At 34.6% G+C, this 27903-nt stretch overlaps 1 protein-coding gene across 1 annotated transcript in view; it reads left to right on the top strand.

Annotated features, from left to right (window-relative positions):
- The window catches only part of Lar (tyrosine-protein phosphatase Lar), a 321875-nt gene that overhangs the window by 244821 nt on the left and 49151 nt on the right, over positions 1 to 27903 (top strand).

The following is a 27903-nucleotide window of genomic DNA, read 5'->3' as shown; positions in this document are numbered from 1 at the left end:
CTGCTGCAGCCAATTAAAAATGCTATGACATATTTTACCATCTAATTTGCTGCAGCAGTCAATCTTTTTTTCAGTGTAGATATCATTACGTTATTTGTTGCTTGCTTTTGTTTGAGACACGACCGATAAAAATACGAGTTTGATTTATCAAACGAATTACTTTTCGGTTGTCCTAGTACTAATCCACAAACGTTCATTCACCGTTTAAAAAGTTCAACCTTAAAACACGACGTTATCTGTTACGCCGAGTAGTAAACACCGTTTATGGACGGTCGCTATTGGAGCCAATATAATACCCGGGGTCGTGTCTCTCCGTCCCTCCTCTCTTTCTCTCTCCAGGGCGCGCAATCTAAAATTCGTTCGTGGCACAATTTCAACATCGAACCGCGATCGATATTAAAGTCCATTAAACTGGTAACCCGCGCGCTAACGGTTTCCAACCACTGCCTCGCGTCTGACCCGCGTGGGGTTGTTCCACTGCACCGCCACTCGGCCGAAGGTATTAAGTAGTAATCTCTAGGCACGATCGGCCCGCGGGTTGGAAAGTGGAAAAAATCGTGCTGAATAGGCCGGACGCAACATTTGCATCATCCAAGCTGCAACGACAATATGACCTCTGAGAAAACGTTAAACAATTGATATTTTTTTTTTATTTTTACAAAAAATTTATGTGACAATTATTCCAATCTCTCTCGGTACCAACGACGAAATAAAACAATTCCCATACGGTATTCGAGGAAACGTCGCATTAACGATCACCAAACATTTGATTAAACGATTCGAGTGTGAAAAGGACGAAGGAGAATTGAAAAAAAGAAAGAAAAAGACAGGAAGATAGAAAAGTAAAAGGTTCTACCCGCGATAATTCCGCCTGCGGCGTGTTGCGATAGATTTTTACGAGGTCGAGAGTTATAACTCGTTTGTGGGCGACTCTTTGAATCCATTATACCCCCGGCGGCCGTAATAAATTTGGAAATTCTGTTAAATCCGCTTCGTGCGCTAACGTTTTCCAATCTCGACGTCTGACCGCGGAGAGAGAGCGAACAGCAGCGGGCTGTTTTACGGAACTGTCGGCCAAGCGGCGGCATTAAGTGGTAATCTCCAGGTATGAGCGGGGCGGCGAAAGGGGCTGCAAAAAGCGAATTAAAAGAGCACGGTCGGGGGCGACCGCCACCATCGCCGCCGGTTCCGCCAATCACTTTAAAAGGATCGGCCATTTCGCACGCTGCCGCGGCGTAACGATCGTTACGCCTGTTAAAGCAATATCGAGAGAGGCCGATTCGGTTTTACTTTTCGTCGGACATCGGCCGTGTTCGCTCAGACGATCGCGATGAATAATTGGGAACTTTTCCGTCGGTCCGAGCCGGGGCTCTTATTAATCGGCTTTCCAATATAAAGAGAAACGCGGAACTGGGCGATGTTTTCCGAAAAAGGAGGGCGAGAGTGTGGAAGAGAAGGGTGGAGGAGAAAAAAAGGAAGAGAATCCAATTACAGCGCCGGTATAATTATAAATTCCCAACTCGTACCGCGAAATTATTCGTTCGAGGGACACGGTCGGCAGGGGGAACGAACGGAAAAAAGAAAAAGAGAAAGAAAACGGCAGTTTCGTTGAAAAATTAACCACTCACCCCTTTCTCTCATATCGCTATTATTATCGTTCTTACCGAAAGAACAAATAATTCGACCAACTGTAGTCCACATCTGTCGCCGAGGGCTCGCATCGCTCTTTTCACGATTCTCCGACCACTTTTTCTTCCACTTTTTTCTCCCGTGTTTCGCTTCTCGATGTCCACTATCATCATTTTTGCGATCCGCACGAAAGCTCCCAAAAAATATGTCAGTTCAAGCAAACCTCGATACGGCCGAGGGAGAGATACTTCCGAACTCCAAAGAGCGCGAACGATGAAAAAGAGGAGAGAAGAGTCTTGTAGATGGATTCTCGAAAATTAGAGAGGGCGAAAAAAGGAGAAAAGGTCACGAGATCTGTATAGGAAGGACGAATGTCCGCGCGTAGAAGGTACAAATAAGCAGTTATTTCCCCCAACTAATAAGCACCATCACAAGCACATGACTAGGTGCTACTCGTTTATTCCCTCTTATAGAGTAGCAGTTATCTTCCCTTATACCTATTCATCACGATCAGTTACCCGCAAGCTAACAGCTTATACATCCGTCGTTTCTCTTTTTCTTCCTCTTTTTTCTCCCCTCGCGCTTTTCTTTATTCTTTCTTCCCACAGAGAGCGAATTTCCACCCTCAAGTTCCTTTACTGGCTCGTTAAGGATACGCGTCTTCACGAAATAGTCGAAATTATGTCGGAGAGAGAGAGAGAGAGAGGAAAAAAAATCTTGAGATAGCAAAATTGCCAACCCCCGGGAATACGAATCCCTGAACGACAGACAGGCACCACACGTTTGTGTTCCTCCAACCCTTTGTCGCATCATTGAGTTATAACGGATGACTTTATCTGTTTTTCGGCGAATTCCCTCGGACATTGGCACGGATTGAATTTCGTCAGAAAAGAAGAAAACGATACGATAAGGGAATTTTATTGTCGATAGAGAAAAACAACAATCGTGTCACCTAAAAAATTATTACAGTTTTTTTAAATAACTGTATTTTATCTTGGGGGTTGTATTATAAAAAATTATAATTTTATTTTATCAGAATTTGAAAAGTTACTTTGAAAAAGTAACTATTTAGAATTACAGATTTTTCTCTCGAAAAGTAACTAATAATTGTTACAAGTTACTGATTCTGGAAAGTAATACGTTAAAGTTATAATTACTTAAAAAGTAACGAATTTACTATTCCAGTTACTTTTTGCTACTTTAAAAAAATTTTTTTAAACTGATATTTTAAATACAAGAATTTTATTTCTAACAGCACTAAATTATTTTATTTACTTATATTGAATATTCGATTTGTGCTGCATTATTTAATATAAATTAGTATATACACTTGGAAGTAAAATTATAGGATTAATATTAAGATGCATTTACATACTAAAAAAGATTCTAACTTAATTCTTAATATAGACATTTATAGACTATGATTATCAGAGATAAATATATTCCAATTACAAGAAATAATCACTGATTGTTCACTGAACACTTCATTTCGGTCAGCCCGCTGACGAATAAGTTTGTGTGATATAAAATTTATTAAATTATTATTAAATTAGTGACTAGTTAGTAAATAAATATAACTAATTGTAAATTAAGTTACAGTTACTGACAAAAAGTAACTCTGACTGCAACTTCGTTACAAGTAACGAGTTATTTTCCAACTCTGGGCAATCTTTTACACTCGTGTATATTGATATTTATCAATACCAGCAAACTTTGTTGTGGGAGTTCATAATCGTGTGAGTCATATCGTTGCCATTTTTATAACCGTGATTTTCTGCGAAAGAATATTGCGATCGCTTAATGCACCGCAACGGCATCGAGTACACGTGACGCTTCCTGAAAGCGTCTCGTGTACTCTCCCTGATATGGCCGGACAAGGGAGCCCACTCCTCTTTCCTTATACATTGAACGCGGTATAAACCGCGTGAGAAAGCAACAGCAACGCGATTTTCATGAATAATAAAAAGGGCGAGGTGCCGGAGAGCTCAGGTTCCCTACGCTGATCCACCTATCGCTTTCCGGAGAGAAAGCGCAATGTTTTTTCATTCTCTTGAAAAATATGCTGACCTCGGGCCTTCGTCTTCTCGCTTGTCGTTCGAATATTCTAGTTCTTGCTTTTTCGTAAGCAGAAGCGATTTTTCCGCTATTCGATTTTCTCCACGAAAGTTATAGTCCACTTCAGACTGCACCCATAATACTATAATATGAGAGACGGAGACCATGTATGCGGTCCAATTTTAATTTTTGATTACAGCAAAAAACAGAGTCATTTGGATCTGAAGTGAAAATTTTAGATAGTTATACAATCTTTACGATTGATACCATACACTCATAATGTCAAATTATATCCAATTTGAGTTATTTTTAATCATTTCTATAAGTCGCCACTGTTTCTACTTAATATGTCGTTAATTTAACTAAAACGATGGAGTTAAACAATTTGTTCAAGAAATTCTATTAAATTTGATCCAAAATTATTTACTAAGTCAATATGACGTTGTTTACTTGAAACTATGTAACCAGAAATGGATCGATTTACATTTTGACACACTTTGAAGTTAAATAACAAAATGTTGTTTAACTCAAGGAATTGGGTTACCATTGCTTTGATATTTAATAGTGTAAAGTTCTAAATTATAGATAAAACAAATTTTCGAATTTTCTTCTATAAATCACCGTAAGGCAGAGGTTCACTTGCATTCTATACTTCAAACAAAACGTTTTAGAACTTGGATGGAGTTTTTATATAGCTGCAGTTGAGGGTTATATAAGCGAGTTTCAAATCTCGACACGATATACACGTTTGTTGGAGAAAGCTCAATGATTAATGTAAGACCTTTTTTCGCGTGTCAGAAATTAAGCTGATCAAGCTTATATCGATTCTTATGTTTGAAAGTGTAAACTTGAGAAGTACATGTATGGATCGTCTCATCCTCCCTCCGCTGCTTGCGCGAGTATAATCTCTCATTTTTCTCATGAAAAATGATTCATATACACGGAATTGCTCTGACGGAGGAGATCGTCAATAAGCGAACCTCAGCGAAAGCCAAGGATATTTACTTTGCTGAACCTAGACTCGCTAATAGTTTTCCGATTGATCGCGCCGGACCGAAAATGAAGGGGTCATTAAAGAGCTTCCGAACTATTTTCCCAAGCTCGCAGCTTCTGCACCGCATCCGTTGCAAGTTCTATCGAAAGCCTGGAGCCGCAAGATCACTTTATGACCGATTGCACGAAGCTGCCAACGAGCTTTATTAAGGCTATATTAATTTATCGACTTAATGAACCGCATTCGATAAAATCAACTTCCTAATTCGAAAACATTTATTTGGGCGTGATGCGCGTCTTTCACTATTTTCATGTTTTCTTGACTTTTATATCGTTAATTTCATCGACCTGAGCGATATTTTGCCATTTGTTTTTAACCTTTCGCCAGCACTATGAGATTTTAATTAAATACACAATCGATTTTTTTATTGTAAAATTTGATAGATAAATTTAAATCTATCAAATTTTAAATAAATTTTATATAACAAATAAGTAAAATACAATCCAACTTCTATGATAGTAAAAATTTGTTGTTAAAGCTTTTACGAGTATATAAAAATTTTTTCAGATTTTTTATACAGTCTGGAATAATATAAAAATCTGCACTAAAGTTCAAAGATCCAAATTGCGGACGAAAGTTAAAAATTTCATATTGCCGACAGAAATAGAGATGTTAATAAACTTGTTATATAAATTTAATGGAAAAACGTTACATTACTATTATAAATATACTACATGTTTCACGACCATTGAAGCAAAAGTCGATGTATTATTTCTATTCTCTTGAAATTTCTATCTTAATGAAAATATTAATAGCGACTACAGTTTTGCATTCGATCTCTCGTCTTTTATGTATTTTATCACTCTGTCTGTCTTCAGATTTTTTTTACATTTACTATTGAATTCCCCTCTCTATCCCCTATCCCCTCTCATATGCTGACGCGTCTCAGACATTAGCTGGTGTTCTCCGGTATATTATTCCCCCTTCCTCTTTCCTTCACGCCAGTCTTCTATCGTGCCCAGGCTTCGAGCAAGCTTTTGTTGAGCTTTTGATGGAGAGATTCCGCGCTTTGCCATGCTTGTCTGGCGCTTCCTTTTTGTCCTTTATTTTTCCCTCTTGCTCGGGGCTCTGATAGCAACGTCTTGGTTCCAATTTCTCACGATCGAAAGGTTCCCACGAGCTACTCAGCAGATTTCACAGAAAAAATATCTAGGAATGATTTCGATAATAGCGCCAAAGTGGAGATATATGGAGACGATTTGAGAATATTATCGGCGTTTCCGAGATTTCCTCTTTCGCATTATTCGGCAACGTTTCACTCCCCCTCCTTTATCGATACACGTATCAACTCGACAGACTCGAATCACGGTTATCTGTTATCCATTTCCAATACTTATCTATCGCGAGCGAGACTTGCATGGCGAAATGTAAACCACAAATACATGAGTAACTGATAAAAATCGTCTGTTATATAAATTTTATTAATGAGAACATTTACAATTTATATTTAAATACCATCGTAATTGTAATATTATCAAGAATATATATTATTTATTGGCGTCTACTTTACATCATTAAGACAATATAAGAATTGTGAAAAGTGAGATGTGATCTCTTTTGATAGTTTTACATATGGACCGTATTTTATGAATACAACCGAACTTTTCACTGGACATTATAATTTGACCGAATTTTCCGATAATTTATGTAAGAGTGTTTGTTGTTTTACAATTGAAAATGACCCGATCGGTGTCGAAACGTTTATATATATACGATTATTAAATATCTTACATTATAATTGGCTCGTTGCCTTTCTTTTATTTATTGATTTATTCTAATTGAGCCATATTAACAATTATATTATTTATTGGATTATTATAAAATAAAATACTTCTTAAAAAATTTAACTTTGAGATCTATAAAATTTACACACATTTTACATGTCTACACACACATACGCATACACGAATACATATGTATATACATATAGTATGTATATACACTGAGAGAAGAATGTACTAAATTTTAATAAATATTTATTTCAATAATTCAGCTGAATATTTATTAAATGTAAATATATGTATATTTATTTGATACAAGAATCATTAATTTGATTTAACTATAATTTTTTTATTTAGTAAATAATTATTTACTGTTAGCAAATGTTAAATTAGTACTATTCAAACGAATATTTAATACATTTTCTCAGTTTGTTTCTATTATATTCATTTTTCATCAATAAAAAAATCACAGCCCGATTAAATTCATTATTAACACGAAGCGTACAAAAATACGTCGACTTCCTTCTTCAATTCAATACACACATTAAAGGAAGATTTTTGAGGCGTAACCGAAGAACATTGATCGCCTTTACATCATTTTTCCATGATGAGGGATTGAAACGTTTTTTACTCAACTTCGCAGAAACGGCTCGATTTTTATACAAGTTCTTGTGACTTCTTTTTTTATAAATTCGCAATCTTTCTATGGTACGATCGATAGCAGAGTATACGCGAAAGCCGTATTATTCTGTATTACGATCTCTATTCATCGAAGAATAGAGATGATTTGTTCGTCGATGGTGTTCTCATAACAATATAACGAGGCTCTCGACTTCTGCTTCTATCTCGCTCTATCTCAACACTTCTGATGATTGGATGATAGATTTTTTTCTAATGAAAAGCTATGAATATCGGGAAAAAAAATAACCTGCTTTACGTTGGAAATACTAAATTAAAAGCTTGTTTTTTTAAAATAAAAATATGAGAGTTACTATTAAAACAGTTAAAAATTTTAAAACATTCTTTCTGTGTGTATGCTTTGTGTTAACAATGTATTCAATTTGTCGTGATTTTTTATTGATGAAAAATGAAAAGATAAACAGACATGTGCAATAAGACATATAAATAGAAATTGTGGTGCAGTATTTAACAATATATGTAAAGTTTTATAGATTTTAAAGTGACATTTTTCAAAAAATATTTTTTATTCTAGAAATAATCCAATAAAAAAATACCAGAGAAGAGGGCAGAAAGTGATTTAATTATCCGAATTTTATAATGTGAAGTAAAGAGTGAATTCACAAGTTTTTCTAAAATTTATTTTTGACTACAAATTACAGTAACTCTCACGAATTCAAATATTTTTTTTCTTGTTCATCTCTTCACGCGAGCCTGGACATTGTGAGAGAAGAAAAAGCCGCAAACGAGGCCCAACAACGGGTATACGAGAGAATGCGTCGAGAGTGAGAAATAAAAGCATTCGCGTAAACAGCGCGCCGGGTCATGAATTACTTAAGAATATGGGTTCACCGTTGCATCCGCGAATTTACAACCACGGCCTCTCGCCAGGTGAAGGCAGCCGAGTGGCCGCACGACGTTATCTGCGTTTGTGTGCCCGCCGGTTGCATTGTTTTAATAAAGCCGGTAAACATATTTTATTTCTTGTAACGCTGTTTACGTCTCGTAAAAAGGTTAAGCTGCTCACGGGGCTCGGACCCGGGTAAAGAATTGTCCTTAAATCGAGGGGAAAACACGCGCGGAAAATACTGTACGATGCAACATTAACGATGTCTCGACAAAGTTTGCACGATTTCATAAACTGCCAAGTACCTCCATTACAGCTGCAGAAGTGTGCCGATAAATGGTAGAGAAAATTTTTTTTTCGTTTTGTTTCATGTAATTTAATGTATTGTCGTGAATTTTTTTAATAAGGTAGAAAACGATAAGTACATATTATCTAAATACATGTTATTGTACAATAATTTACAATCTCTTTAATATCATATCTTTAATTAATTAATTTTATTAACATTATTTTACTCTATTTGTTTTTTTATACTCGCGCGTGTAAATATCCTGATATTTCTTTTTATTACTTTTATGATTTATCACTTTGATTGCAATCTCGCGACAAATATTAGAAATAATTACAAAATGAAACTAACTATTGAGGATAACAATACAATAATATAATCAACACAGAAATGTGTGTGTCATGTATTACCGGATGTTAACAACTGACTACACTATCAACGTGCTACGTCGAGTCTGACAAAAGCTGTCTGGCGTCTGGTTGCCTCTTGGGGTCAGAAAAGCTATGATCCGTAAATTTCATTAACACCTAGCATCCGAGATAACGTTGTCCATAATTCTGTGACTAAATTTATGTTAAATGTACCGTGTCGTGTCGCATCGCACAAATATTTTCAAAGCATTGCGAGAAATTCTTGATGAAATTATCGATAACATTCCTAATTTACACTATGTCTTATACACATCCGATAGTCGATACATTCTGTAGATCCCATCCGTTTAATTCATTTTTGTAGGTTAACATTTTATTAACTCTCACGGCAGCTTATAACGAACGGACTTTGCCGTTGATTTTTACCTGAATTCCATGAAATCACGGTGATAATTTAATTCCGTGCAATCGCGAGAAAACGCAATGCTCGTAAAAAGCGTGATTGAATGTCGATGATATAGTATAAAACTCTCTCTTCGTTACGATTTGTAGATGAGTATAATAAAAGAGCAAAAAAGTATCATTCATATCGTCGAATCTATTCCATATTTCAGAAATAAGTGTAAACATAACTCTTTGTTTGTGCATTTTTTTTGTCACGCGATAAAATTTCAAATCTTTTTTGAAGGAGGAGAAAAGATTTACGTTAAAGAATTTAGAGGAATATTCGTTGAAATTACACTGATCATTAATCTCGTGGTCACTAATTCCGTGGTATTTACGATTCTGTTCTGACCGACTGACCATCAATGACTCTCCATTTTCATGATGCGGCCTTAACGCGGTCTGTGAGCGACATACACCGTTCCCATGGATTTAAGTAATCGGTATATATCCGGGATACGGGAAATTCGACTCTCCGCAACCGATGCCGCGGCACAGTATACGCCACGTCGACCTTTCGGCCCGTTCAAAGCTTAATTCACCGCGAAATACCGGACGTCCATTAGCTGGCGAGTCTGCTTTAACCGAGTCCGCCAAAACTCCACTCACGCGCGCTAGTGTTTCACGCACACGCGTGCCCATCATACAGCATGTATATGCCTTTCGGTGGATATGTATACGCTTGTGCACGTTTATCACGCCAACCTACAAATTCACGGCATTGACTAACGATCTCGAACGTTTTCTATAAAACGCGTCGCTACGAATTAATTCCCTAATTGGAATAAATCAAAAATAAAGTCGTGGAAAACTCTTTATATGTTAATTTACTCTTATTTAATACTTATTAAATATTAATTTGAGTTAAATTCAACGTTTATTAACAGGTTTTTTCAAGAGTAAAAACAAAATTTTACATTATTGATATCAAATAATTTTAATATTGATATTAAATAGTTTTAATATTGCATAATTAATATTATATTATGCCCCCCATGATGACTAAATAATTTTTAATAGATCAACAAAATAATTAATATTTATAATGAAATATGGTATTTTTTATTTCATTCCTAACTGTATTTAGTTTTATAAAAATTAATTCAATTTTTTATATTATATTTTTTACCGGATTTTTATCCGTGTAAAATAATTTAAAATAAAATTTTAATACAAATGTGTCATATAACGTTCTGTATTACTTTTCTCATTTTCACGAATCATATGTTTCTGTTTCTCTATCTATCTCTATGTTCTTACCCTGACTACATCAAAACTATCCATATTTATATTTAATACATCAAAACTATCCATATTTATATTTAATACATCGTCAATCATGATTGCGAATATAACCAATTTATAACAGACCCTACATACTGACTAATCCATCTGAATCATTGATTCGCGATTTTACGAAATTAATTTGCTATTTTAATTTGCGAGCCATTAGAATCTCAATTCGCGACTCCATTATTAATATGACCTAATCAAATTGATAGGCTACAAAAGATTGTGAAAATCATATAAAGTTCTTTTGATTTAGTAATGTGTGGAACTATCCCTTAAAATATGTTAGAGTACTTGGTGGAATGGTTAACAGAAAGAAATGCTCGAAGAAATGAACAATTACAAACATCAATCGATTTGTCGTCTTTAAAAAATAATTAATGCATTTAATTATTTTTTAAAGATGACAAATCTATAAAATAAATGAATGTTTTGTTTTATGCATCACAAATAAATTATTATCAGTAAAAAGTGGTCAATATAAGTTTCCCGTTATTAAAGTCCACTCAATTATACTGTATGTTGCAGATAATTTGTTTTTTAATTTACATAAATTTATGTAAGAACTGAATAAGCATCTTTTTTTAATTTTTAATTTTTTAATCATCCAGAAGATATGAAAATTTTTTCTCACGAAGAAAATTAAGTGTGAGCTTTATATATTAAAAATGTCAATATTTCACTTGTCATAATCTTATTTCATATTTCTTCTCATGTCCCTTATTTTTCACTACTTTATTCAGCAAAGTAATACTTGAAAGTTTAAAATGTATTCAGTGCTAAAATTAACATGTCATATCTTCATGGTATTCTTAATTGAGTTTCTTTTAAATGTATTAATGTATAAAACGCAGTTGGCAAAAAGCTTAATATCTTTACAGACATTAATACAATTTTTCTTTTTTAAATATTTTTTTGTCATTGCTTATTGCTTTTCTGTGAATGAATATTAGCAGCAAAATGATTTTTTCAATTATACGTTACGAGTTTAAACAGTTTATAAATCTTGTAATTATTATTCCGATTAGCCATAAGATATAGAAAGATATAGAGAATACAGATAATAATCTATATAAACGATCATAGAGTGATTATTAATGTATTGATAATAATAAGCTATTAGTAACATCAATAATAATAAATTTTATTTATGAGTTTTTTTATGTGTTCGCATTTTTATATACAATAGATCGATAAAAAGTTAAATATATGTAGAATTGAATATTTTCGCTAATTTCTTTCTTTGGAAAGTCTGGTTGAAAATGGACAAATTAGAATTTTCTATGATTGAATCTATTATAATTCAAGTTGAGATAACTAGAATTTTTATCAAAAATCATCAGAATTTCCTGGTTCGTTCATTTTCAATCAGAAAGTCTCATCGTAATATAATTAATTTTAAAAGATAATGGATCTATAAATCTACGATATTTTTCCTCGGTTGTATTATTTTTCAGTTTGAATTTATATTCTTTTTTAAACATAAAAGAATTATATAACAAGATTTATATAAATAATAAATTCAGATCTCAATTTACAAGAATAAATAGTAGGAAATATTTTATATTGCTACATTTTTCATTACTATAAATTTTTACTTTTTATGTATAATAATCGTCAAAGAAGAAGAGTAATTTTTAAGCCTATTCGTGATTTAACATTTTATATGTATCTAATATGATCTTCATAAATTCATTTATCTCAAGATTAAAATGAAAAATAATTTAAGATTCATCGATATGTTGCAACGTAACATGATTTGTAATTCACAAATGTTGATATAATAGAAATACATCAAAAATATAATAATATATAAAGTAATTAAAATTAATAATTAAAATAACTAGAATTTAAAAAAATAATTATTTCTCGCGTCAAATTTTTTACTTAATTTTCAATTACATATTTAATAAAAGAATTGTATTATATAATATTCACGAATCCTTTTTATTTTTATAAAATTTAATATCTATATAGAATGAAAGTCCACGTAACAAATAATAGATGTAATAACAGATGAACAATAACTCTTTCTCTCTCTCTCTCTCTCTCATCTCATTTGTACTGTCGTCTGATGTCTCCTAGATCTTTGTCTTCTCCTTTTATTCCATACACAATACTCATTCGCAAAATCATTTAATTACGATCACACATGAACTAATCATCATAATACGTACAATAACCATGAGATGCTTTTCACAGTATGACGTACAATGCGCATTTTATTATGTGGCGAATAATATTAGAATAACACGGAAGGGATTACATGAAATTTCGATTTGCTCGTGACTGACCATATTTCATAAATTAGGAATATTACAGTTCGACTGACGAATCTCGAACGGACGAAAGCTTACAAATTATCATGTACGAATGTCGAATTAACACGATTGATCAATATTAAAATATTAGTTTAATTACGACTGTACACACAAAGTTTATTAATTTATCAACATTTACATATGAATACACATATCGAAGCGTATATGCATTTCACATGTATGCTCTGATTAACACCTACATAAAATCTGTTAAGGCATTAATAATCTCGTGTACTTATTAATAAATGCATGCCGACATGCTGAAATATCCACTTTGATGAAAAGTTATTGCCGTATACTAATAATCTTTAATTGCGGAAAATAATTATTCGCATTAAATCTTTAATTATTTATGTGAACTGCATTTGTCATTTTCCGATATTTGTTGCAATCGCGTCTCAGAAAATAACGCGATAATACACAGAACGGCTCGTGTCACTACCTGTTCATTCGGCGCACGAATGATACTGCAATAACCTTGCGTACGCACTTCTGTAACAGCGCGCTATACTTCGAAAAAGCAAACATCGAGGTTGCGCTCTAGTCGAGTGTTGTCGGGCCAGAGTAATAACTTTATAAAAATACATACCGAATATTCTGTCTCTTACATTTTCCGTAAACGGGACTATCACCTTGCATCAAGTCTAAGTTTATCGAAAGAATAAAATTTATCTTTGGTTTGATCGAAATATATATATACATATATATTTGAATTAATTTGTTACTGTTAATTTCTTTCAAATTTGTTTTATTAATGTGCGTAAATTGTATAAATTGCGATAAATGTGTGTTATTTTGTGCGATTTTAAGAAAATTTAAATGAGAAATGTTGTAATTTATTTTCGTAGGTTATTATTTGATTTATTAAAATCGCAATTTTCCTGTTATCGGAACATAAAAAAGAGTTGAAAAAATTGATAATATTTATTGTAATAATTTTAATAATCGTAAACTAATTGATGGCTAGGCTAATCGTATACGTAGCATGTACAATTAATGTATGTATGTGACGTATGTGTGCCGTATATGACTAATGTATATAGTGTAGATGTTGTAGATAGACTAATGTATGTTTTAATAAGATACGATGAATAGACTAATGCATGTTTGATGTTCAGAAACTTTAATCTGCATCCTTTATTCTCGCTGATAATGGGGCTTGCTAAGGTAATATGTTCATGGAGCATAAATCTATCTATGAGTTTTACAATAGAATTGTGATATATTAGCTTGTTAAACTATTCCTTTTACTTTAAACTATGAAATGCTATTTGTGCTCTTTTGATTTTAATATTTGAGTTCAAACAAAGTGACTAAAAATGAAATACTACTTATGGATTAAGCTGCTTGTGTGTTGTTAAATCTTATTCACGTACTATATTAAAATGCACGGTAATTTCTCCGAATTTCAGTTGGTGATTTATCAAGATACTTTGTATTTTAAAATTAAAAAGTTACAATACATGCCTTAACGTTTCCTTTAAAGAAAAATTGTCAAGTAATCTCATAATTTTTTAAATACTACGTATGTCTTTGTTTTTAATTAAAAATTACGTGATTATTGAGCGTACAGTGTTGTTCGTTAAATTTCAATGCAACGAGACGGAGAGGCTCATTGTTGACAGTGAAAATTGAACAATAATATACGGAAAGCAACGTTGGTGCTTGCCGCATCTTCCCGGCTTGACGATCAAACGGCCGGTAACAAAGTTTGCTCTGCAGAAACAACACAAAGGCCTATTGAACTCCACGGGGCATGGGACATTAGAGACAGTGGAACGTTTCCTCCTTGCAATTAGTCGGCTAATTGCTCGCCGTTGTGATACGGTAAGCGCATTACAACGGGGCCGCGCATCGGATGACTCTGGCGATGCATCTTCGATCTGCTGGCTGTCGTCTGTCGGTGGTGCATTCAGAGGTCCGTGCATCTCGACCTGAATACGGGCGCCAAGTAATATAGGGAACAACCCGTGTGTTGCGTTCCCTAATTACCGTATCGTAGTCAAGCGAAGTCAACCGGTGATGAAATTATCGGCCGTAAGCGTACTCCTTGTCGTCGAGATTATTTGCCCGCTCAAAATCGTTTTCATTAAAATTACGAGCTAATTTATCTTTAGCTTTTGAAAAAAATACTTTATTTTGCAATTATCTGTATATTTTGGTTTTAATAATTACCATTTTAATCCTGGAATAGTCACCTATTCTCGGAGTGGTTGTATATTCCAACAGGAAAATGTAAAATAAATACTGCTTTCTTTCTTTTTGGACATATTGTCTTTTTTTAATAATTTTTTATGTAATTTTTTTTAATAATTTTTTAAGTAATTATTCTTTACAAATCTTTAAATAAGCAATTTCAAAATCCGCAAAAAAGCATTATATTGTACAATAAAAAAGTTTTATTTTGTTAAATAACATACTTATTCTATTTAATGTTCGTTTGGTTTTTACTTACTTTTTTCAGAAAATTGCGCGTAAATCTATATATATCCATAATGTTCTCAAATGTCAATAAATTGACAAATGATTAATAATATACTGTTAAGTGATTTTAATTGGGATGTAAAAATACCCCAGGTGATCGTTTATGTAAAAAGTGAGATAATTACTCCCGGATTGAATTTATATCACACCTTTACCTTTTCTAAACTATAAAATGTTTTTCTAAGATGTTATTACTATTTTTGCGTAATTATAAATAATTACAATATTCAATGAGAGAGAAAATATCTTAATAAAAAAAACTTTATTTAACACAAGGAAATTATTTATTCGATGAGTTTTAATAGCTTTTTTTCGATATTTTTTTCTCTTAGTGCATTCATTCAGATAGTTGTTAAGAAAAAACATTCTTTTTTTAACCAACTTACAAATATTAAAAACAAGATTATTATGAAATCATTAATTATGCAACGACAGAAAGAAAGAGAGAGAGAGAGATTTAAAATTAATTGCACTTTGCAGTTAATAGTTTATTATTATGGTTATTGAAATAAAGAACGTAGTTGAATCAAAGATTATTCTGTTTACAAGAATAGCACGTTTATTTCTCGCAAGTCTGGCTCTTCAAAAACCATCGTACTTGAAAATTTTATCGTAACGACCTCACTACGTAGGATGAATAAGAAAAATCCCGGAGGTATTAAAAAATAAACGCATCCACCGTTTTCGATACCTATTTAGAAGCCGACCGTTGGGAAATCATACAACGAAAGTTTCCGCACCTCACTTTTTCCGTGAAATTATGGAATATCGGTGTACGAGGTTTTGCACTTTAACTACTAGCGTATAAGCAACGCGCCGCTGCTCCATTTATTTTACCATCGATAACGTCGATTCGCCACCATTTGCCACTTTTACATCGGAACTGTATTATTGTGACAGATTTTGCTACCTTTCCGGTAGTTGTGACAAGTGGCTTACTACACGAAATTCGATACAGCAATTTTAAGTGAGTCGCGGCAATAGCTGTCCGCAATTAAATGAGTGATGTCACTCATCTTTATTTCCTACAATTCTAGCGCTCTATTTTCAGAATTGTGTCTTGCACGACATGATACTACAATGGAATTAATCAGTATGAACTTTAAACAAGTATTCCGATTTGATGGAAATTATTCTATTTTTCTCTTTTTTGTTAGGTTTACATATTTACATGTTCATCTTATTAGGCCCAAATAAAGAGGATATGAACATAAATTGTAAACTAAAATTTCTGTGAATTTTTGCTTAATTAAAATTTATAGATAAGTGAAAGAAAGCAAAGAGGACAATGATCTGATTTCTATTTTTTTTTCAACAATGCGAGATATATTTTAAAGTAAACAAAAAAATAAACGAACAATAGTATAAATATTAAAGAAAAAAAATTCTTTTAGCGCGCTTTTTCGTTTATTCTGGTAGAACAAAATTGTTAAAATAGATTCCGCTATTATATTGTAGCAAAGAACTGTTAACGGCATTAGACATGAACATTAACATGCAATTTATTATTTAAGATACTGAAGGTTGAAGGGCAACTTCACCCTCGGAGAGATGAACGGGATTAAAATGAAATATTTGGAATACACGCTGTTCATTAAGCTTACCCCTGAAAAAAGAAGAGATAGCATTTGTGACGTGAGTTTATCCCTAAGAGTCCATTTTACGTCGAGAAATATAATCGCTGTAATCCAAGATGGCGTAAACAGTAATTATTCCTTTGAAAAGGACTCGTGTCCCTCATAATCCTCTCTTGTAGCCCTCACACGGATATCGCAATTCTACCGGAAGATCGCAATATCCATGATCATAGTTCTACAAAATACTGACGGTAACTCTCTTAATTAATTGAGCGGGCGGGCGTTATCTGGAAATATTGTGTATTTAATTCTAAAGTACATTTCCATTATTCAAATATGAATGATGCAGTTCGCAGAGCGTACCACGTTACTTCGCATTGAAATAAAAAGCCAACCGTTAAAATATTAGATATTCCTCGCTATTACAGGAAAATCGCGCGAAACTTGAGCTTTTACTAGCTACGATTATCGAGCTAGATAGACCATAACGTTTGCAGTGATATGTCAAAATTAAAACAACAATGTAACGGCAGAGATAACTGAAATAGCTGTCACAGCAGTTTATAGTTAAAAAGAGTTAGAACGAAGACGTTCGCTCTCTGCTTCGACCAAGCGACACGATCATCGCGAAAAAAGTACAACGACCTTCGATCGGACTTGTCGTTCTTCTTTTATATCCCCTCTGCAATAGAATAGAACGATCTCGTTCCACGTCACGTTCACTTTTCTACGAGCTGTCCTCTCGATACAGAAGCCTTCCAGAGGTCTCCTTCCATTCATCTCACCAACTTGTAAAGCCAACGGTATTAATCATGAGATCAAACGACGATTTAGGACGACTTTCTTCGATACCTCTCCACATCCCGCCTACCTCGACATCCAAGGCGAGTTTGGCTTTAAAGCTTAATCCCTTAAGAGCCACCGCTCGAAACCAACCTCCTCGATGCAAGGCCCTGTTAAGGCGGGCCAACTCGTTGAGAGGGTAGCTCGGATATTACGAACCCCATCCGCTTACCCCTTTCCTCTGCTTTCCTGTGTCCTTTTACACCACCTGCCGCCAGCATCGGGACATTAGTGCAACTCCGAGAGACAAGCTTTTATATTCCGGTAATGTAGCGTGCACCGCCCCGGTTCTTCGTTTAATGAAGTTAACTAGCGTGACGCTCGGCGTACTTGTTGGCGAAGCGATTACAACCCGCTCGCGCGCGCGAGTCCAGAGTCGTATTCGAGAAAAATGAACGCATCGAGGAAAGGAGACCAGACGTCATTCGCGTAGACTTTAAATCGCGATGTATACGACATACTTTGACGCGTTTTTCGTAACATTGCTACCGAGAGGAGCTCGTGGCTTTTAACCCTCGAGTTTACTGCGTGCTTCCAGCTCTCGCTCTTTCTCTACAGATAAAGACCCTTACGAAAGACGAGATAATTCCCTCCTGTACGATAATCGGCGAATTTTTCTGGCAGGTAATTGTTGATGACGATGGGAAACATATTGTCCCAAAAATATATTGTTATATAATTTTTATTTAAAAAAAATTTTTTTTAACGATCTATTTCAAGGAGAAATTTTCGCGCTGTGTCAGCAAGCATACGCATTTCCGGTAAAAATTTGATTGCATCGTTCGCCATTCCCGAACTTAATTCTCCGATTTCGTGACGTTTTCTTCGCTTCGTTTTGGAGCGATTTGCACCGGCGAACTCGAGGGGCTCTTTTTCTGCGACTCAGGGCAATTTCGCATAGATCGATTTCTCTTGAAATGACGTGAGACCAATATATGAGGGTACATACAGAGCGTCTCAGACACACCGTAGCAAGCTCTTTAATTTATGTACGGATTCTTTTATCAGTTTTCAATCGATTTCTTCTTAATGAACATTTTGATGTAGCAATAATTAAATTATAAGTAATGCAAAGATAAAGAATTTTAGCAAACAAATGGCCCTGTTTCTTAATTAATTTTTAATATTAACCTTCAAATAACTTATTCGAAACTTACTAAAACTTTATCTATTATTAGAAATATACAAATTAAAAAATAGCATCCAATCAATTTATTGCAAAAAAATTTGAAGAAAATTTATGCGATTTCCAGAACACCCCTTAAATATACGTTCATGTCCAGAAAGTATGCCTGCAGCTGCATCGCCGCATATGCTTGAATTATGAAGGCGCGTTTGCCTGAGACTTTTACGGCGGATTTTATCCTACGTGGTTTATTGGCACGTCCCTTATTGGCCGGCTCTCTCACTTGGAACCGACAGCGATTAATTCCCTTTACCTCCGTGAGCAGACGTGAATTTTATTTCAGACGATGACGCGATCATTACGGATGCGTACATACGACTGCATTCGCCGTGGTGTGATTGAAAACCTGCTGACTCATCCATTATTCGTGCTACGCCCTAACGTTAACATAATTTAGTGTTACGAGGCATCGAGAAATGAGAGCATGATTAGGAGGAATTACGTAATCATGAAGGTTAATAACATTTAATGACCTGACGGATCGAATATAAATACATTAGATACGATGTTTAATAATTACGAGAAAGTACCATTACCTTACAAATAACTACTAAATGATTAATCCTATTCTATCACCGTATTATTTGTATAAAAAAAAGTCCTGTTCACATTCTTAATAGATTGTTTTTCTTTCATTTATAGTTATCTTGTATAACGGTATTATAAAAAAAAAGGATATCTTTTTATAATGCTACCTACTTTTTCTATAAATATTTTTGTCAAATTAAAATTTATTTAATAGATTATTATTTTTCTATTATTTATGGTTATTTTCTGTGGTATAGCAGTATTAAAAAATAAAGAGGATATCTAAAACTAGCTACTTCCTTTGTCAATATTTTTGTTAAAATGAAATCGGTTTTTTTATTAAAAATATCAGAAAATATCATCATTAGTCGCAAAAGTTTTATTTCTTTACCTTAACATATCTTCTTCTCATTATAAATCTATTAAATTGTGTTTTAATGTAATAGATTGAATTATGAATAAAGATTGATTATTTATTTATATTTTTGGATTTTAAGTAAATATGTATATATTGTAAATTGAAAATCGTTAGAATTAACTATTGAAGAAAACGGATCATAAATTTATTGCATAACGTATAAATAAAAAAGATTTATTAAATTGAGAATAAATCTAATAAATTCTATATATCATAAATTTATAAAATTGAAGTTATATTTAATATATAATATCGATCACACACATATATAATCTGTTACATTGCCCTCGTAAAATGTATTGTCTTATTAATATTTTTACAATATTGTCATCGCATTCCGAAATTCTTCAAAAAGCGGGCAATACAAAAACATTCGATAATATAATCGGAACATTCCCCTCTATTTTCGGTTTCACATAATTGTTGTAACATCCTGTAGCCTGCGACTGCGCGGAAAATATCCCCTGCGGATCGCAACAAGATCGTTTGTATACCTGTAGGTATCGCTTAAATTGCACCACCCGCAGCTTCGAGGAAGCCAGCCAATGGTGGATAGAAACTCTACTATCCAACATCCTGCACGCAAATCTTCGTGGCAGTGCTCCCCCTGGTCCATACAACCCCATCGAACCCCGTTGGCCTGTCACTCTTTCATCCGCCAACTTCTCAAATGTCTCGAGACGTATCGAAGTGCCCCGGGTTACTTTCTCGTATCTCCTCAGGGATAGAAACTTCACAACCAGTCAACATACAAAGATCGCGAGAAGAAGGTCGACCACTGCAAAAGTTTCGAGGGAATTGGCAGAATATTTCGTAGTCGCAATTGGCAGAACTATCGAGAGTCCGATTGCTTTCTCGCAATTTCCTCTCTTGCGTCCGAATGAGATACAAAGAAAATTTTGTCAAAAACGTAAAAATAAAAATCTACCTCTAATAAGCAATCCTAAGAATATCTAAGCTAACTCCGAACGCACCTAATTATATACATTTATATATACATCTAAATGTGTTATAAACATGATTATAGAAACGTATCTCTTATCTTTTCTTAATGTATTTAAAAAAAATCCCTTATACAAAAACGAGATTGAAAAAATGTGAAAACATATAGACATAACAAAATTTTAATTAGAACAAAATTTTCAAATTAAAGAGTAAGAAAGTTTTTGTAAGTTATATATCAAAACATTTCTCTCATTGTCAGTGTACTTATTACTTTTCTGTGATATTCGAAATTCACACGAAGGTACCCTTATCTTCGATCGTTCCGAATCGATTGGAATGTTGGGATCCAACGTAACGGTCTCAAAGTCTGACACATCCCTGGAGATGTCGTTTCCAGATGCCGCACCCGGGGTATGTATCGCGAGATACACTGCGACGAATATTTGCGACTCCGATTACGAAAGTCGAAAGCGATTCGATTCAACCGTCGGGAAAGGAAGTACGAGACGCGCAACCCACATATTGATTTTCTCAAGCGTGCATATCTGCCCTCGGGCTGCTTTCTTCCTCAAAATATGCTGATTATTCGAGCGCCAGTCACGTTTTTGTATTACTTCGGGCCGCGATATCGCTATCTCCCCGAAAAAAGGAAGACGGAAATTTATTATTTCCTCGCGGTTACGACGTGTTATTTATGTCCGGCGGATTGATTCTCAAGATTTTCAATGTCGGCCGAGGCCTACCTCGATGGATACGTCGCGCGTTTGGTCGCGACAAGAATTTATGCGCGACAAATGATGATTCGGCACACATCCTCGTTCTCGTGACACGATCCCAGTAAGCCGTCGATATTTCAGAGATTCGACTATGTGCCACTTGGGCGGACTTTCCCTTTATGGATTCCCTAGATCCCCGTGAGAAATCGCCGATTTCGAAACTGTCGTACATCTGGTTATCTTGTAGCAATTTCGTCGTAACGACACTAGCAATTTCATTTTTCTCTCATTCGTTTGCTATTTTTTCCACCAACAGATCGATCTCATTTGTTTTAACTTCAGTTATCAATTATGTATGAGCCGAATGATAACACGGAAGGGAGCGTTTCGAGGCCGCACGAATTGATCACCTGTTGCTCAATCAAATACACGAAACAGCGCTGTTAAAATTACGATTTATTCCTATTATATTCGTTTTCGCCGCCGGCTGAGGTAGAGCAAATATTTGCTGCCGATGGCAAATGTAGTTGCGGCTCGGCAACGCGCAAATTTTGCGGAAATACACATTACGAAGCGCTAGGACCGACTGCTCGTACAATCATCGAAGTGAGAAAAAACCAACAAAATCGAAGAAGCACTTACTGCATCATCATTCCCTTCTAAAAGGACGCTGCCGAGCTCTTTATATATATCTTCAACCCTCTAAGAAAACATTTCCTTTATCGCCTGTACGTAAGCATCTTCTCGTAAAACGAGGATGCCAAAGAGATTAGTCAGAATCTTTTTTCACGACCATCAGCTAGCCTTTTACGGAAACAGAGAAAGAGCAGCATTTCTTCTTCCTTTTCGTGAAGTGTGCTCTGAAATCTTACGGTCGTGACGTGAGATTGACGTCAAAAGTAACGATAAAAGGATTCTCCATGGACGAAACTAAAGGGAGTAAAACGAGCTATTTGAACCCGATCATTCCGTTGATTTCTCTTCATTGTGTTTCACTCGGAAACGCGGGCCCACCGGATGATACGATAAGACGGAAGATGGAGAATGCGAGTGTGAAAGCGCAGAAAGGGATAAATCGTTGCGATGTTTCAACGTTCTTCATATCCGCCTTCGAGTTGAATCGGTTCGGATATGAAGGATGATAATTTTATATTCTATTATTGAAATTTTTATTAGTACTTTAAGGATGTATTACACGTATTTTTGAACAAACTTGCAAACTACGAAAGAATTACATATTTTTGTCATTTGTATTATAATAATTATTTATTAATAATATTATAATTGTATTGGAAAGTATACAAAAAGTTTAGAATCTGGATAAAAAATTATTTTATAATAAGAAGACACGTTTTTCAAAAATAATTAAGATAAGATGAGAAAATTTTCATTTAAACTATAAAATTATATTGTTAAATATATGTATAAGTATTGACCTCATTGAATTGTTTCACATGTAATATTTATTTTATACAGAAAGTATAAATTTCCAATTCTAGTCATCTTTTGTGGAGATTATTATACTTAATATACATCCAATTATTTTAACCAAATAATTATTTGTTTCAACTTGAAGTATATTATCATGATTTATCTCGCGTTGATAAAGTTTTTTATAGTTATCATCGTTGTAACATACATTAATCAAAAAGTTAAAAATCCGTTCCATCACGTGGAAATTAAGCGGTAAATGTCGCCAGTAGTGAATGTCATAGCAGTCAGACATTAACACAATAGAAAATGGATATACCACTGCATTTGTCTTTGATCACACATATAGAATTGAGCACATCTGTGAGTAAAGTAAAAAAAGTATATTCTATATATTTTTTCATCGTTTCGCTGTTAACAGAGTAAGTACACAGTCTGTAACTTAATCTTGTGTCTTGTCGAGCAAGAATCTCTGAAAAGAAAAATCTCTTCTCGCGTGAAACTGTGATCTTACGATCACGTTGCGGCATACATAAATCCAAATGTAACGGTAAAAAAAAAACTCGATGTGCGAATAGAGATAAAGTGAGAGAAAGAAAGAGACGTCGGTGCAAAGCGTCGTAAAAGAAAATTGTAAAAAGCAAGGCGTTCATCCCCGACAATAACTCGTCCACGTGCGCTCGGTCTATCATATTCGCGCTTTTACGCGCGCACATTTGCGTGCATAGCCAAGTGGTGTGCAAAGCGAGAAATCGCAAATAAGGAAGGAAAAACCAGAAATGAAAGAACGCCGTAAGGAAAATGAAGGGTTGGGAGGAAGACAAATTCCCACAAAATCACGTCTTTCACGGAAAAGACGGCAACGACGGTCGTCGTCTTCGTTGTTGGTGCCGTTGTCGTCGTCGTCGTCGTCGTTGTCGTCGTGCTCGTTCTCCGGTCGTACAATGGTCGTCGCGCGACCTCGGACACGAGGAAGGCGGCAGCCGGATCGCCAAGCGGGGACAATAGCTTCGCCGACGACTTTGTTGTCGTTGCAACGTCGGGTGCTTGTATTGTTTGTTGTCGCCGGTGGAAAAGCGCGCGGAGGAAAGAGGATATAGTGTAGGAGGGGCAAAGGTGGAAGAGGAAAGGGTGGAAATGGCTGCGGGGGCCACGCGGAAAGTCTGCAGGCGATTTCTATTGTCGGCCGCGAAGCGCTCTCTCGGTCGCCGATATAATTGGCGCAGCCGCGCGTCGGATAACTCGGACGATAACGAGGACAAAGAAGCGGCGCCGCGGAAGAAGACAATGGGGAAAAGGAAGACCCCGAGAAAATCCTGGAGATTGTCGAGCATCGAACCATCGCTCTCCCCTATCGGCCTCTCCCTTGCGTTAATAGCACACGAATCCCGTTTAATTTGACAGATTCCGTCGAGGAAGTGAAAGGAAGATAGAACGACACGACTTGTATAATAGCTTTGAGTTCCTTAATGCACAATAGTCGCGACTATAGTAGCAAATAGCCAGTAAATTGCTTGACGGCTTGACCTATTTACGATGGTTTTACCTCTGCGCGGTATACACCAAAGCCAGGCAATTCCTCGATTGGATCGTACATCTCGTGCATCTTCTATTAACTCGAAAGTTTTCGATACATGTGTGGTAATATAAATACATGATAGCACATCCATGCCATCGTGATCTGCGTTAGAAAAGTGGTGCGGTAATATCTCATTACGTTGAAGCGAATAAATCATATATGTAATGATGATGTAATTAAATTCTGTTCTGTGTATTCATGTTAAAAGTAGAATTGTTAATTTGGCAGATTAAAGGCAGATTATTAATTTATGCATTCACTAAACTCGAAAATTAACGATAACTCGAAGTATCGAGCGAAATCAGATTGCGCTAAATCATATTTCAATTTATCTCTCTACAAATTTTATTATTACGAATAAATATATAGATTCTGAAAGGGAAGAAATTGACTTAATGCCGACGTAATTATGTCACTTGTTGGAAAAATACAAAGTTTTATGAAGTAAATTAAAAAGTGATTTTTACGAAAAGAAAAGCTCATTTACATCGATTTTATTTTGAATAATTATTGAATGAAAATCTTCCAACACAAGAAAAGAATGGGTGATTGGAAGATAATGATGAAACAATTAAGAAAAATTTAATTTTGTCTTTATCCGCAGTCCATTCGAACACCAATTGTTCGGATAACGTTAACAATTAGAGACAATATTAATGTTATAAAAGAAAAAGGAAAGAACAAAAGGACACAAAGCAGTTGGACGCAATTGCTTTGTGTCCTTTTGTTCTTTCTTTTTTGTACCAATTCTTCAAATATATTTTTACGTTAATGACTGATTTACTGAGCTCCAACAGGTTCATTGGTTTAAAATGCGTCGTGAATAGAGACGAGTAGATCAGAATACGAGAAAGTACTTGCCGACCACTAACTTCGTCCGCGAGTTCCGATTGCTCTTGTAATTGACGACTCTGTGAAAGATGGACTTTCTAAGAGCTACCCCGAGGCGTCGATGGTAATTGCAGTTTGATCGTGCCCTTACGGCGAACTTTCACCTAGTTGCCTTGTAATAAGTCTCAAGTTCGCTTGCCAGTAACTTAACCTCAGATAGTTAAATTTGTAAAAATTATAGAACCTTTTTTACAAATTTTTTGTAATTCGAATGTGAAATAAGAAACTTCGTATTAAATTGTAAAATGGGAAACGTATTTCTTTGCATGATTTAAATTTTAATTTATTAATGCCGATGCATAATAAAAAGTATCATCTCTGTGACACATTTAACTTTAAATATAAAATGAAAATATTTATAGAATGATACGAGAAAAATATCAAGAATTTGAGTAATAGACTTTTTTCGTGCACATATAATTTATCTAGAATATAAAATTCCATAAAATCTTACTTATACTTTTTTCTCTTGCATTGAAAGCAAAAATTTTTTTTCTGTTTAACAAAATTTATTTCTTTTACTGTAGTCTGTTTTATATTTGTTTTAAAGTAAATTATTACAAATTAAAGTAGACCAAAATATTAATTAGACATTGCATGTGTTTTGTACATTTAAAACACCTTTAAAATACTATCTTTGTTCTTTGATCAGCCATCGAATTCTCAAGAAAGTTATCCAATAGTTAATATATACTCAAATGCTCAAATCTGTATAGTTAATATGTACTCAAAATCTGTGTCATAAAAATACAGTAATAAAATATCAGTCTAATGCCTTTAAGACAATGATGAACAAAATGAACGTAATTAGAAGGTATAAGTGTAAAAATAGATTTTAATAGAGTTTTAGTTGCTATTTTACTGCGTCATTTTTGATTTTTTATTTTTCTCTGAGCGCGCGCTTTTTCAGACATGCCGCAGGTTGGCCACCTCTGATCTATAATATAATTCTATTATGTGTTATATCTTATATATTGTATATATTGTATTATATCTTCTTTATTGAATTTTTAATTTTACATTTTTGCAAAATAAATTCTGCGTTTGCTTGAAATAAACAACCAGTATTATAAAATCGTTATTAAATCGGTTCGAGTAAATTGTCTTCATCTCTGTCGTACGAACATCGTCGAAACGGAAGCAGGACAATCGCGGGAGTTGTTCGGAACTTCGTACGCCGCGTCGCCAACTTAGATTTAACTACGAGTTCACCCCAAGGATTAATGTAGCACCGTCGTAATTACATGAAGAACGGGAGCGATGTGGGGTCGTATCACGTGTACCTCGAAACAGGTCGAATTAATCTTCTTGCTTGCCCCGAGGCTGAACTTCACGCACGACTTGTCGTGCATCGTTCCTTTGACGCGCTCAATCTCTATTGAACATATCTTTTAATTGGATATCGAGCAGATTCGTAGTGAGCATACAGCCTATTAAGATCCACGAAAATTCAAATGTCGCCATAGACAACTTCACAATTTATTTGTGAAATATAATGTTTATTTCACTAAAATAAATTCTTATTTAAATACGGTGAAATAAAATTTTATTCCCTGACAAATATACCATTTATTTTATTTTTTTACAATTAATGAGATATAATTTATAATTAATGAGATATGTTTTACAGAAATCTATATGATATTTAACTATTATTACGAGTATTATGAGTATTTTGTCATCACAGTTACAATTTTTTATAGCCATTAAATATTGAAGCAAACGTCACATTTGCGAATATTTTGACTTGTTTTTGTCATTGTCAGTGCATTTTATAAATATCGCTTCGTTTCTCGCAAAACATAATGTTTTGTCGAATGATTACAATATTTCTCTCTCTGGGCAGATATTTTTATCTGCTTAATTAGCTTCAGTGATATGTTATTTTTTGTTGTTAAAAAATAGGTTTATCCGACGGTTCTATTACACGTTTCTCAAACAACAGTTACTAAAAGAACAGAAATATGCGAAAAGAACTGAGCGTCAATAAATAATGAATTAGAAATCTTTTGCGGGATATTCATTTCAATTTTATTCCAACATCTCCAAAAAGCGAAATGAAATCGCGATTTATTTGATGTTTTTGGCAGATCTTTTCAAAAGATCTCCGCGCGGTATATTGAATTCTGTGATTCCATTCCTGATCGCATCGGCATTCATCTATCCATATCAGCGGGCTGCCTTCCGAGAGACGGAAGATCTGTTTTCCGCGATGGGAAATGGGAACGGCGGCATGGCCGACCAGTTTCAGTGGCTTCTCCTAACTTTCGATCCCGCGAGACCAGTCGCCGGATGCCCGTCTACGATCCACAGAGGGCTATCTGGATCTACTCTACGACACATCCGATATATAATTGACGAGCCGCGAAGTTTACCTCGTATCAATGTAAAAGATGTGTACACGTCGAATATTTTGACATTTCCGCTACATAAATATTTTCGACTAGATGTTATCTCCGTTATAACTAATCCACGTACGCTCACTTTACAAAGGGGTCCCGAAATTCGCGAATCAAAATACCATAACGAGAAAATTTTTGAAAAAAAAAGTAAAAAGCTATATATACATTTTTATTTGAAGCAGTAGTTTTCAAGATACAATATTA

Source organism: Mycetomoellerius zeteki, unplaced genomic scaffold (genome assembly GCF_001594055.1).
Source record: "Mycetomoellerius zeteki isolate Tzet28-1 unplaced genomic scaffold, Tzet1.0 scaffold421, whole genome shotgun sequence".
Lineage (NCBI taxonomy): Eukaryota > Metazoa > Arthropoda > Insecta > Hymenoptera > Formicidae > Mycetomoellerius > Mycetomoellerius zeteki.
This window is presented reverse-complemented; position numbering and strand designations above follow the sequence as displayed.